The 11115-nt window shown below is 46.0% G+C and overlaps 1 protein-coding gene across 2 annotated transcripts in view; it reads right to left on the bottom strand.

The window, feature by feature from the left end:
• Positions 1-10868, bottom strand: part of Wasf3 (WASP family member 3) — an 86581-nt gene extending 75713 nt beyond the window's left edge. The window contains exon 1 of one of the 2 annotated variants that reach the window (XM_021162982.2): positions 10533-10868. The gene's annotated coding sequence lies outside the window, so the exon portion shown is untranslated. The remainder of the gene's footprint in view (positions 1-10532) is intronic. The other variant, XM_021162983.2, reaches the window with a different exon arrangement.
• Positions 10869-11115: the final 247 nt, after the last annotated feature.

Here is an 11115-nt window from a genome sequence, read left to right as displayed (position 1 = left end):
CCTCTCTTTGCAGGGAACTGCCATTCTCAGTGAACCGTTCGTGTTGTGGACCGCGGGCGGGCCGCAACAGCATTCAATTACTAAATGTAATTCCAGCCATTGTAGAGAATGTGTTTATATAAAAAACAATCCTACAATTTGTGGGTTTAGTTTCTTTATTTCATTTTAAACCTAAACTATAAAACCTTTAAAAAAATGTTTCTAATGATATAGATACCCTGATACAGGAAAATGTAAAAGATCTCTTCCACAATTATTTTGAAATTCACATTTTTTTTCCAACTAATCATTATCCAAACGGCTTAATGTCACCTACCTGGGAAAAGAAGTAATTTCTTTAGGCATCTTCCCAAGTTTAATTGGGTCATATCCATAACTCCAGGGAGCATGGCAATTTGTTTAATTACACAGAGGTGCATTTTGCAACTAATTCATACTGCTGGGAACATATGAAAATAGCAGTTCTCCACAATATGCTCTCAACAAATTACTGAATTTTTATAGCTCTGGGATACTGTTTTTCCCAAGTCAAAATTATCTTGGCCCCCGTTCTTTGCAGGGAAAGCAAATGTCACTCCCGGGTTCAGGATCCAGGGCATCGTCCTACTGGGCTGAGACAGGGCTCAGACTCGCTCCCGCACATGGTCCTGACAGCCACCACTGACACAGACACTGATCTAAAAACCAAACCACCTGTGCTCTGGCAGAACCTCTCAAAATCCAGCCTGTTTTCACAGTTGGGAGAAACACTTGTGCAAAACCAGTCCTTCTAAGAACTGCAGGCTGTGGGTACAGAAGTATCCTTGACTGGCACCCTCTACAACCATTTTGCTTCTCCACCTAGGGCAGCACGTTGCCATCACACCATCAGATCAAGGAAAGTCATCCAGACAGCCGCAGCACCTAGTGATACCTGGCATGCAAGCGCCTGTCTCTATTCTCCCCCTACAATCTGTCCCCTGAATTGCAGGAGTCTATCACAAAGGACACCAATTCCTTCCCTGCTCAAAACCTTGTTAAAACAAACAAACAAACAAACACAACCTCCCACTTCGGCCCACTGGGTCCTGGACCACCCTCCTCCCTGCAGTTGCAATTAATGCACACCACTGGGCACACTTATCTCCAGACATCTCCGGAACAGTTCCAGTCCACATTTATATCTTAGTTAGCTCTTTCCCAAAGTGGCTGGCTGGCTCCCTACTTCCCTTTCATTCACCCCTTGGCCTCACAGAGGACTACCACTGCATGAAAACCAGCAGCCACGGGCTGGAGAGATGGCTCAGTGGTTAAGAGGACCGACTGCTCTTCTGAAGGTCCAGAGTTCAAATCCCAGCAACCACATGGGGGCTCACAACCATCCGTAATGAGATCTGATGCCCTCCTCTGGTGTGTCTGAAGACAGCTACAGTGTGCTTAGATATAATAATAAATAAATNCAGAGTTCAAATCCCAGCAACCACATGGGGGCTCACAACCATCCGTAATGAGATCTGATGCCCTCCTCTGGTGTGTCTGAAGACAGCTACAGTGTGCTTAGATATAATAATAAATAAATCTTTTTAAAAGGAAAAAGAAAAAAGAAAGAAAACCAGCAGCCTGGGTACTCACTGCTTCTCACTTTCTTCTCACTGCATCCCTACTATCCAAAATCTACAGGTTGCCTACTATCTCTCTCCCCAGTGAGAGAGCGCAGATTCCTAAGAATGGTACAGAGCTAGTCCTCTGAAATTGGGGGTCACGGCACAAGTGGTTTGGCTGTAAAGCACCAGACGGTGAACATTCCAATTTGCCACCACTGATTTCTACCTAGCTGTCCTAAGGCCAGCTGACACAAACAGATAATGTCCGTGCACCAGCACCACCTTCTTAGCAGTCCCGGTTTGGCTCCCAGGATGCAGTTCGCCAAGAAACATTCCAACCAAAAGCAACGTGGAGAGGAAGTGGTTTCTTTTAATCCCCTTACACTCTCAACCACAGCCCACCATGGAGGAAGTCAGGGCAGAAACCTGGAGGCAGGAACTGAGGCAGGAGCCTTAGAGAAACACCGCTTACTGGCTTGCTCAGCCTGCTTTCCTGTAGCGCCCAGGACCACCTGCTCAGGGGTGGCCCCTCCCATAGTAGGCTGGGCCTCCCATGTCAATCAGTCATCAAGAAAATGCCCCACAACCTGAAAGAAGTGAGTTTTCAGTTGGCATTCCCTCTTTCCACATAACTTTAGCTTTTGTCAAGTTGATAAAAAAAAATCAAAAAATAATAACGGACACTCCAACCTCTGCTGTAATACACGATGAAAGGCACGCTCAGAATGAATGACACATCGCTCGTTGGTCTCTAAAGCTGCCTTTAATGAACGGCTGGAAGTCGGGTGCCCCTGCCCTGAAGCTGAGAAACAGTAACGCAAGTCCTATAAACATCCTGCACACACACTTGAGGCATCTTGAAGGGTATGCAATGTGAAATCAAGGATTTTTTTTTTAAGGAAACTGGTATGATCTTTACAAACGATGCAAGCTACAGCATAAAGCTGAGCTTGTCCCCTTCACTAAAGACACCAGAATGCAAACTGCCACTCTCAGTCAGCCCCTGGCAACAGCTGGTGATGCTGCCGCCTCGCTGGGGGATCCTAGCTACACTGCATCTTCTGGCCTGCAGCAGGCTGAATGAAGCCGCATGCCAGCACGGCCAGCAATGTGAGAGGTGCTATGTGCTATGTGCTATGCTCTTAAAGCTCTCCTAGGCTCTCACTTTCCCCAGCCACCAGCTAAACCACCCAAGATCCCCATTCCTGGGGAGAGCAGGATGTAAGGTGTAAAGAGGCCGACTACCAGGGCATCCACGCAGAAGTCCACTAGAGATGCCAGCAGTGCCGGCCACACAAGCCTCCACTCACAGATTTCTCCCACCAAGTCACTGACGTCCTGCAGTTTCTGAAGCTGTTAGCTCTACCATCTAAAATACTGACCATGAAGACTTAACCGTACCAGAGGGACAGGTCTTAGTGCTTCACTCTCAGTCCCCAAAGAGTAATGATTCTCAGAGTTCACATTTTAGCTCTTTATTGTTGTGGGTACTTCCTATTAGCTAACTCGGCTCTTCATTTAAAGGAAGACGAGCGAGAAGCCTCCACCGGTTGCAGCCAATAAAACCAAAATCATCTCAGACAGCCCACTTAAACACAACTTGTAACTTACACTTGCCTGCAAGCAGACCTAAGTTCTTTGTCCAAAGAGAGAACGCATTCTGAGTATATTAAAACAGAGTAAGACGGTTTGTCTGAATTAAGTCTGACAACGATCGTTAGACACCAAAGAGCCAAAGAGTAAAACCATAAACTTCGGAATGCCTACTGGAGGAACAAAGTTAGCAATAAATAGAGTGTGGCAGCCACCTGGCTGTCCTCAACACATACTGCCTGTCCTAAAGAGGGGTTTCTGCTGCTGGGATAAATGTACAACCAAAAGCAACTTGGTGAGGAACAGGTTCATTTGACTTACAAGTTACCGTCTATCTTTGAGGGAAGCCGAGCGAGAAACTTGAGGCAGGAACTAAAGCAAAAACCAAATTAGAATGCTCCCTTGCTCTCAGGTTTGCTCTCAGGTTTGCTCCCAGACTCGTGCTCAGTTACCTTTCTTACACAGTCGAGGCCCTCCTGCCAAAGGATGGCACCGCCCACAGTAGGCTGGGCCCTCCTATGTCAATCAGTAATCAAAAAAAAAAAAAAAAAATGGCCCCAATCGGATGATTCCTCAGCTGAGGTTTCCCCTGCTGGGCTGTGTGAAGTTGAGAGCTGAAGCTAACTATAACAATGTGTGAGCCCTATCCAATCCTTCCACGTTTTATTCTTGCCTCATGGGGCATGGAAAGCTTTCATTGTTCATTGTGTGTATGTGTTTGCTTTGTTTTGAGGAATTACCAAAAGAACTGGACATGTCAAAATTGGACATGTTTTTATTAAGCTTATATAAGACGCAAACGGCAGAGAAGTCATAAGACTTTTAAGTACAGCTCAGGTATAGAGTTATCATTATCACTGACACACCTTGAAATTGCTATAAACGGCAATTTCAACTTTGAAACAAAAGTAGTATTTTAATAATCAGAATACTTCAAAGAATAGTTCAACTGGAGTGAAGTCCAGAGAAACGATGTTGCACTGTATAATTAACACCAGATGCCCAGCGATAGGGAACTGGGGGCTGGGGGGGGGGGAGGGGCTGCCACCTCTAGTTGGTGGTGCTATTGAGGCAGAAAGGTAGGGCCAAGAGTGAAGTCCCTGCCTCACACAAAGACTGCAAAATTAACATTCAAGAAAAATGTGCTGGCAAAGAAGAAGATAGACACTTGACCGAGCAATGCCAGGAACAGGCTCTGCATGCATGACATGGGCTCCACAAACCAGTCAGAAAGCCACCAAGTGCAACAGAACTGCCTGCATCCTACTGCCTCCTTTCCTAAGACGTCTCTAGCTTTATTACTATCACACACGCGCCTCTGCCCATAGACACAAAACTTGGAAACCCCAGCAGCCGTGTCCAGACCTCCACGGCTGTGGGGAACTCAGGGTCCCTTATGCAGCGTCTCAGTATCAGAGATGAGAGAATTTAACAACAACACAGAAGGAGGCTGGAAGTCAGTCTTATGAGAACTGGGTTAGAGAGAGTGCCAGATTTGTTGTTGATGTTGTTTTGGAATTTTGGTTGGTTTGTTGTTTGGTTTTTTTAAAATGAAGGGATCAGAGAAGCAGAAGAAAACGGTAGATAAAGAGGGGTGGGGAGAGACAAACTGTGAGCTCTAGTTCAGAAAAACAGGAGGGCTTAGCAGTGGGGATCTATGAACAACTGCAGTGGGAAAGGGCTTCTGGATATAAAACTCGGCATTGCAGGGGCAGTAAGTAAAAGCCTTAGTTATACTACCAAGCCTGACAAACTGCTTTCAATCCCAGGACCCACACGGTGGAAAGAACTCCTGTAAGTTGTCCTCTGATCTACACACACATGCACAGACACACAGAGAGTGACAGAGAGTAAATATAATAATGAAAACATCTTAAGGGCATCTCTTATTAAAGGGATAGTTAATTAACAAGTCTTTTAGGTATAACAGACAACTTGCCCGAGAGCTTTTTCTGTCCAAGTGGTTCTCATATATATTCTCTCTATTCTCATTCTCTCTCTCTCTCTCTCTCTCTCTCTCTCTCTCTCTCTCTCTCTCTCTCTCTCTGTTTTTGAGACAAGGTTTCTTTGTATAGCTGGGGCTGTTCCAGAACTCACTCTGTAGACCAGGCTGGCCTCAAACTCAGAGATCCGCCTGCCTCTCCCTCCTGAGTGCTGGGATTAAAGGTGTGCACCACCGCTGAGCAAATCATTTATATTAACTCGTAAGGTAGGATGTGTCTTTGTAATCTCTTCTTTGGGACAATTGAGACGATTATACACCTCCATCACATACAGGGCCAGGGCCAGAGCTACAACTCAGAGCCTGCTCTTTTGACTAAAACTCATGTAACAGCAGATTTCAAACAACTAAAAAATAAATAAATGAGAAATACAATCTATAAATAGTCATGATTTACCAGTTTCTCCTAGTGGGCTGAACACTGCTGTCCTAGTTTGCTTTCCATTGCTGTGACGAGCACCATCGCCAAAGCAACTCGGGGAGAAGGGGGTTTGTTTGCCTTATGTACCTGATCACAGCCTATTGTGGAGGGAAGTCAGGGCAGGAACCTGAGGCAGGCACTCAGGCAGAGACCACAGAGGAACACTGCTTACTGGCTTGCTCCCCATGGCTCGCTATCTTGTTTTCTTATAGAACCCAGGACCACAAGTCCACGGGTAAAGCACCCACAGTGGGTTTGGCCCTCCCCCATCAATCATTTATCAAGAAAAATGTCCCAGAGACACTTCCATAGGCCAATCTGATGGAGGTAATTCTTCAACTAAGGTTCTCTTTTCCCAAGTGACTCTGCCTGGGTCAAGCTGGCATACACTAACCAGAATAACTTCTAATTTAAAGACCAAAACTCTCGGCCAACAAGAAAGCTTGAGGGATGAAAGCTCTTTCCATCTGACTCCATCCTGGAGGAGAGGACAGACTTCTGACATTTGACCTCTGACCACACACACACACACACACACACACACACATGTACACACCAAGTCACACCCATACACACAAACAGACCCACAGAAACAGCCAACCACACATATAACAAAATAAAACATTCAAAAATCAAAACTGTGTAAGCTCTGACATATGACAGAAAATTCCCCACCCTGGAACTTAGTTTCATGCAAAAAAATTATTATAAACATTATGTTAAGATTAACCTGAGGCTATGCATATGATATTCATGCAACATTCATGGATTCTGGGTTGGGACTTGGGTCCCATACCCATGGTAGACCATGCTTCCAGCATCCAAAGCACTTCTGATCCCGAGCCCTCCGGATAATCTATAGATGCTTGATCTAAATAAGCCATCAGGTAATGACGACGGTACCTAAAACGCAGGTTCAAACAGGCAAGGACTGACTGCTGCGATAGATGAGATTCAAACACTCCAAGGTCTAGTGTTAACGTTGTGATGCCAGAGAGGTGTGACAGGGAGGAAAAAGATGAAGAGGTTGGGGCCTGGTGGAAAGTTTCTCCAAACATTGGGGGTGTGGTATGGTAGGACCCTGGTCTCTTCTTCCTACACTTTCTCTGGCCTTGAAGCAACAGGTCACTCCTATCACAATGTGACAACTTTGGCAGAGGGCAAAAGGCAGGGGGGAGGGGGGAGACACTGGTCACAGACTGAAAACAGTGAACCAAAATAAAATAAGCCTTTTCACTTTATAAGCTGCCTAGCTCAGGCATTTTTACAGTAGCAAATTAAAAATGATTAGCACACTGAAAAGGGAGGAAAAACAAAATTAAATGGTAAATATATATATATATACACATACAGACACATACATATTTGCTCACATATATATTTATATATAAAATATGTAATATGACAGAAGAGACTTTAGACCAATTTCAACATCACTTCTCTACTGGGCTGGTGGTAGAGAGGACCCTAAGAACACACCCCAAGAAAAACTTCAAAGAAGTATAAAATGGGTCACTAGGCCTGGTGATGTAGGCCTATAATCCCAGCAGTTGAGGAGACAAGGGGATTCTAGGTTTTACTTGAGCAGCCTGGTTAAGTTAAGAAGCCTCAGTGGTGGAAGGCACACCTAGCACAGACAGGGCCCTAGATTTAATTGTTTGTACCACCCAGTAAAGGTAAGGCACAAAGCTGAAAACTGATCCGAGATCAGAAGCCCAACCTGAAAGATGAGAATGTACCCTGGGATATTTGGAGCATCTAAAATTAAAATTAGATGAAATCTAATAAAATAAAAATATTAAATAAGATTAATAGTAAAATAATTTTAAAAGAATCCCCAGAAGACTAAAAAAAAAAAAAAAAAAGAAAAGAAAAGAAAAGTGGCTACCCTCCAAGAGCGTGTGTGTGTGCGGGTCAGGTCCAGAGAAAATGATGGAGTGATTGGAATGTGAGCAAAGAAGAGGCATTCTGTCTAGGGACATCTCCAACCAAGGAAGATGGGCTCTGACTCAAACAGAGCTAGCCTTGAGAGAGCACAAAGACATAACTCGGAGAGGAGCCCAGAGACAGACTAACCGAACCTGGAACCCATCCTGATAAGGACAACCCTATCCTAAAAACTCCGTGTCTTGAAAAAGGAAGAAAAACGATTATCTTGCGTCAGAGCACCCATCTGGAGTTTTAGGGCACCGCCCTCCCCAGCTCTTCATCCAGTTCTCCCTCCGCTGAGACTAGACCCAGCTGACAGTTTTCACTCACTGACTCTGGGGGCTTCTCTCACCTCAGAACAGCCCCTTAGCTCTAGTTGGTGGTCCTCCTCTGAAGTCTTATGGTCCCTGCAGGATAGAAACTGTAACCAATATGTACACAGTAAGCTCACTGGCAGACAACGGAGAGATCTGTCCTGCTTACCAGAATATTCTGACCATGTATGACAAGCTCTAAAGTATCCTTGAAGGTTAAAGAGAAGAAAATGAACACAATTAGGTCATTTATGAAGGTTGCCTATCAGAATCCTGACCACACCCCACTGTCTGTGAGCATAGATTATGGAAGTCTTGAAGTCTCCTATCTCTCACTTCTGCCATCCCAGTGCATGGGTAGTGTTTTGTACCGAGTAAGAACTTACCTAGTACTTTTTAAACAAGAAAAAGCCACTTTAAAAGAAAATCTGGGGGCTGGAGAGATGGCCCAGTGGATAAGAGTACTTGCTGCTCTTCCTGAGGCGTCAGGTTCAGTTCCCAGCACCCACTTGTGGGCTCAAAACCATCTGTAACTCCAGAGGATCTGGTGCCCTCTTCTGGCCTCCACGGGCACTGTATGCACGTGGTGCACAGACACATACAAGCAAAACACCATACACAGTAAATAAATAAGTAATTAAAAAAAAAAATCCAGAGACATACCAGGTAGTTTTAAGTTTGATTAGTCCTGAAGAAAAAGCATCGGGACAGCCACAGGGGTAAATGCAGAAACAGACACTCTTCATTCCATGTATCGCTATACTCACATTAAGTATTTTTTCCCAAAGTGCATATGGTTCCAAATGCCCAAAAGTAAAACTAAAAATATGACAAAAATAAAATATCCTTGTGCTTGCTACACACACATGACAACCTGGGGTTGGATCTTGAGAAGCCACGTAAAAAGCCAGGCATAGCGGTGCACCTGGAACTCCAGGGCTAGGGCTGAGGGAAGCAAAGGGTTGCTGGAACTGACGACCACCCGCGAGTTTAGTGGGATGAAACCTGAGACCTGAGAAAGTCATAGATCGACAGAGGACCCGCATGTACACATACACACACATGTACCCTGGACACACAAAAACTGAATTTGAAGAAGCGCTTAAAATAAGTTAGTTCACTTTTTAAAAACTGAGAAGGTGAGCAATTTGAAGCCTGCACAGCAATTTAGAGACAGTCCCGAGGGGAAAACCTCAACCTACATTCTTCAAAGGAAATTTCTGGAATCAGTAGAACATAGTACAGACAAGTTGGGTTTTTTTTTCATATTTCATGAAGTTGTTTTCATCCAAGCATCTTAATAGCCAAAAAAAAAAAAAAAAAAAAAATGCTTGTGGCTTGTCAACATAGAAGTGCCTGTGAAAACTCTAAAATATGTCTACACAGACACACTGATGATGGATGGGGGTGGGAGGTCAATTAGCACAATCACCTAGCAAAGTGTGTTCCAGCTTTATTTTCGATTTTTGAAATTACCAGCATCCATCAATGGCAATAAGACTATAAAATATAAGCAAACAGATCCAGCAATGCACGAAAGCAGCTTCACTGTGCAGATGTAACATCTACAGGCAGATCTAGAGCAAGGTTCTGTTTGGTATACGGGTCCAAGCGGTAAGCCTCCTTTGCAATCCAGTGAGCTTTGAACATCTAAAACAGCACAACTTTCTTAAAAATCAACTCAAAGGAGCTTTGAAACTCAGGAAACTGAGCGCTACAAGACAGCTATCCGAACCCTGGGAGAAGGAAGCAGAGAAGACATGATCTTTAACTGCCTTTGGGAAAGGTCAAACCAGCTCGCTCCGGTTTAACCTCTCAAGCAGATGAAAGGACGGACTGAAAAGAGCCACTGACTGCATTGTCTCGCTGCTTGAATAGGAAAGTTTGGTAAAGCATACACAAAAACAGTCCGTGCCCAGGAGAATGTGCCCTGGACGAGACAGCGAAACAAGTCAAGTACTCTGAACTCCGTTTGCTGTAGAGTCGCAGGTATTTTCGCAGTTTTAGACAAGCCAAACTTTCAAAATGGAAAACATTTCAAATAGCCGGCCACCCTCCCTTACAAAAACGTGCGTTCAGAATCTTAAAAGTTAAAATGTCATGCCCCATTAGGCATTTGAATTTAAGAGCTTCGATGCGAAATAAAAAGGACCCTTCCTAACCTTCGGCTTCTGAAAACTCAAAAAAAAAAAAAAAAAAATTTACTGCTAGGAGATAATCACCATATCAAAACCAGTCCCTAAATGATTTTTTTTAAATTCCTATTCCACTAAACATCAGCCAAGAAGATGACAGGCTACCTTTAACCCCAGGCCTATCCCATAGTTTCTCAATAATTTAGAACTCTGCTCTCCACTGCAGAGAGGCCAAACCAAGAGGGGAAACCGGCATTTGCTGGGAAGTACCAAAGCCAGAGGGGGGAAAGATGAGATGTCCGGGAGGCTGCGCCATGGACCAGGCCGGGAGCAGCCGGAGCCTCGGTGCACGCGGCCCGCAGGACCCCGGCGCAGGCCAGGCCGCACGCGGGACGGGAGCAATCGGGATGAAGGATGCGCAAGGAGGATGCGGCGCCACCTACGGCCGGGAGGGACCAGGGCAGGTCGGCAGCCCGAGCGCGGCACCCCTGGAATCCCGCCCCGCGTCCCTCGGAGGTCGGCCCGGAGCCCGGGAAGGACCACAGCCGCACTCACCGCGCCGCGCTCCCGGCTTCATCGTCCTGCCGCCCGCACCGCAGCGCGCAGCGGCGACAGACGCGGCCCCCGGCCGGGCACCGCGCGGCCACGCCCCCTTCACGGCCAGGGGGCTGGATTGGCGAGCGCTGCGGCCAATGGAGAGCCAACGGGAGAGGGCAGCGTAGGCGCTGCGGGGGCGGGGCGTTGCGGAGAAGGCGGCGCATCCTCAGGCCTCCTCCTCCTTCAAGGTGGGTAACCAAGGGGCCTGGGTACCTCCTCTATCTGCAGACCCCTCGGATCCCCACCTGTAGCTTACCCTTCACCTGGATCTTGAGGCCCCTGGTAACACAGGGCTGTCTACCTACCTGTATGTCCTCGGACACGGTGCAGGGCTGGGGATTCACCCAAGCCTGATAGGATTATAGCCCTGTCATCAGTTGGCATTAACCCCTGGAGGTTCAAAAACCCTCCATCTTTTTCATGTTCAGATTCCTCTTCCCTTGGTCTCCAAATCCTATTCTCCCCACCTACGAGACATACAGTCTATTAAATAGGGTAGTCTTGAACCACCAACTTATCCTGGTCTCCGGTAGTGCGGGAT

The sequence above is a fragment of the Mus caroli genome, chromosome 5 (genome assembly GCF_900094665.2).
Source record: "Mus caroli chromosome 5, CAROLI_EIJ_v1.1, whole genome shotgun sequence".
Lineage (NCBI taxonomy): Eukaryota > Metazoa > Chordata > Mammalia > Rodentia > Muridae > Mus > Mus caroli.
The sequence above is the reverse complement of the archived record's forward strand: the minus strand, read 5'-3'. Positions and strand labels throughout refer to the sequence as shown.